We start from the raw sequence: 3,099 nt of genomic DNA on the forward strand, positions 1-3,099 counted from the left end.
TGGCATTAACCCAGCTGGGTCCAACCAGGGGTGGGGAATGCCCGGCCCGCAGGCCGTATGAGGCCTGCAAGATCATTTGGGCATATAAGGCATTAGGGGGAGTTCATTAAAAGTTTGGCCAAATACAACAGGCTGGTTTTTAAGTTGATAATTTTGTATAGTACACAAATGATGTTATAAACATCCAAATGGCCCCTGGCGGAAAAAAGGCTCCCCAATTTGGCTAGGCAACTGTAAAATTATTCTCCAATAAAAAGTGGCCTCCTCACCCTTCTCTGCCAACAAGGGTCCCCCAGAAAGGTGGGAGTACACGCTGCTCAGATTTCAGTTTCCACCTCTCCTCTGCCTGAGTTCGCAAGGATCCTGCAGAAGGAGCAGGGCCAGTGGTGGCCAGCAGCCTGCTGGCAAAGTAGGGGCACAGGTGACCCTCAGCCACTGGCCTTCCTGTTCTTGCCTTCAGACAGGCAGCCGGCTTGTGCTGAGAAGGAAACCGGAGAGAGGCGGCTCTCTGAAGGCGCTGCTTTTAGAATGTGCAGACAAAGACCCCCTGGACCCCGACACAAAAGCTCGCAGGCCCAGGGGATGGCTGGCTTGAGCTGGCGAGGTGCTCGCTGGGTGAGAGGGGCGATCTGCTTTTGATTAAACAGCCATCATTTACTCACGTCAGGAACGATGCTCAGAAAGGCAGATGTGGTCACGTGACCACAGGCTGGTGTGGGAGCCGCCGGCCCCGCCAACCCCAAAGTCACCGCGTACTTATGTGCGATGCTCCTGACATGGCTGGGAGACCTCATTAAACTCCCATGATGCTCTGGCTGAAACAGGCATATCTATTTATCACGAGATTGCCTTCTTCCTCTCAGGAAAACACAGGTCTCCAGCCTTTCAAACTGGATGGGCTAGGCGGAAGACTTATGAACCTTCTATCCGGGAAATGGAAGATTCCAGACTTTTCCCAGGTCTGGGTTGACCATGGCTACATAATTTCTAACGTGAGCCCCCAAATAAAGTCATCAAGAGGTACAGCCTCTTCCCTCCCCTTTTCCCAGCTCGACCAGGGAACTCTCTAGAAGAGTGTGTGGTTCCAGCTGCTCTCCCACTTGGGGGCATAACGGTGAGTGTGAGGAAATGGCAGCTGTCACGATGTCTCAGGTCTTGAGAATGGCTGCTGTCACTTTAAGAACACTTAATTCTCACCCTGACGCTTTAGGAATCATCACGAGAAAACATGGGCTCGTGAGGCAGGTGCTTCTGAAACCCTTACAGCGAGGATGTAGCAGAAATAAATGACAGAACAAGGTTTGCTGGACCCCAGAGGGCATGCTCTAAAGTGATCTGCAAGGAGGTACCTCCATGGGGGCGGGGACCTCGCCTGTCTACCAGCCCCAGAATGGTGCCTGACCCTGAAGAACTCAAACACGGGGTCTCTGGCCGTGATCTTGAAGCCCAGACCCGTGAAGGGCCTTCCTAAATTCTTCATTAACATGGAAATAATGGGAAATCTTCATTCTCTATTGCTAGGTGGCGCTGTGAAGACCACAGACGAAGAAATGTGGGGTCCTATGGCCAATGCCTTTTTCAGAATCTGAGGTGTGTTTAGAATGAGCTGAAGGGACCTGGAAGGAGCACCAGCTTCGGTGGCCCCTTTTCAGGGAGGTGTGGCATCAGGACAGACGTGTCTTGGGTTCTTGGCCGCACCTCTGGGTAGCCACCAGGTCTCTGCAGGTCTCTGGAGGCACTGGGGAGATAGGACCAGTCACCAGCAGGCACCACACTTTCCCCCGGCACTTCCGGCTGCTTGGCAGCCTCCTCCTCTCAGCCAAGGCTCCCAAACACACTGAGCCCACGACCAACCAGGGTTCCCGAGATGCTCTTGCTCTGCATCGGAGAAGTGGCAAGTGTCGGGCTTTTGTAAAAATCTAGACAAAACCTCGCACCAAACGTATGAGAATTAATTTTGAAAGGAAGTTCTATTTTGGAATGGTCTGGGTTTACAGAGGTTTTATCAAGACAGTGCAGAGAATCCCCCACGCGCTTACCTAGCTCTCCCTCATACTTCACGCGCCATGTGCATTGGCCAGAGCCCAAGCAAGCACTGGTATGTTACTATCAGCTCACTGCAGGCCTGGTTCAGAGCTCGGCCATGTGTCCACTATTGTCCTTTTCTGACCCAGGATCCAGTCCAGGGTACCACACTGCACTGAAGAGAGTATTGTTTTTTAAATGTACTATAGGAGTATAGTATATTTTCTAAATAAGACAAATCATACAGAATGAGGCAAAGGCCTCCCATGACTCCCGTCTTCTTGCCCCAAGGCCATTGTTAAGTTTGGTCTGCAGCCTTCCCGACCTGGGCCACCCCACAGGGTACCCACTAGATAAGGAGGCAACTGCCAGTGAAAGGAAGTAGAATGAGCATTCACTTCTTCCGTCACACAAGCCACGCTGCAAGGGCTCAGAAGTGCGCGTTACTAGTGCCCACAGCACCGGGCACGGCCGTCATTACAGCAAGCTCTACTGGCCAGCACTGTGCTCGGTCTTTTCTCTGCATTTTAAATTCCTCCATATATATTCTTAAAGACACACCTCTAGTTTTTTAAAGATCACAGAGCACTGCATCCCACATCACATCTTTACCTAACTTGTCTTGGAGATCATTCCACATTGTTGCATATTATTTTTAAAATATATATTTATTGATATCAGAGAGGAAGGGAGAGGGAGAGAGAGACAGAAACATCAGTGATGAGAGAGAATCATTGATTGGCTGCTTCCTGCACGCCCCATAGCCTGGGGCGTTGTGCCCCTGGCCTGGGCATGCCACGCTGGGGAATCGAATGTGACCTCCTGGTTCATAGGCTGACACTCAACCACTGAGCCACGCTGGCTGGGCCATGCTGTTGCATATTGATCTGCCTCACGCATTTTGGCTGCTGTGGAGTGGCCTGCATGGCTCACCATTCTGTCATCCCCTCCTGTGGGCACTCAGGTTGTTCCCGTTTTCTCCTCTTACAATGAAGGCGGCCAGGAACACTTTCCTCCCCCTGAGAGCACCCTACATGGACTTAACTCAGTGCAGAGTGACTTCGGCCAGTGGGG

Source organism: Myotis davidii, unplaced genomic scaffold (genome assembly GCF_000327345.1).
Source record: "Myotis davidii unplaced genomic scaffold, ASM32734v1 scaffold223, whole genome shotgun sequence".
Taxonomy (NCBI): domain Eukaryota; kingdom Metazoa; phylum Chordata; class Mammalia; order Chiroptera; family Vespertilionidae; genus Myotis; species Myotis davidii.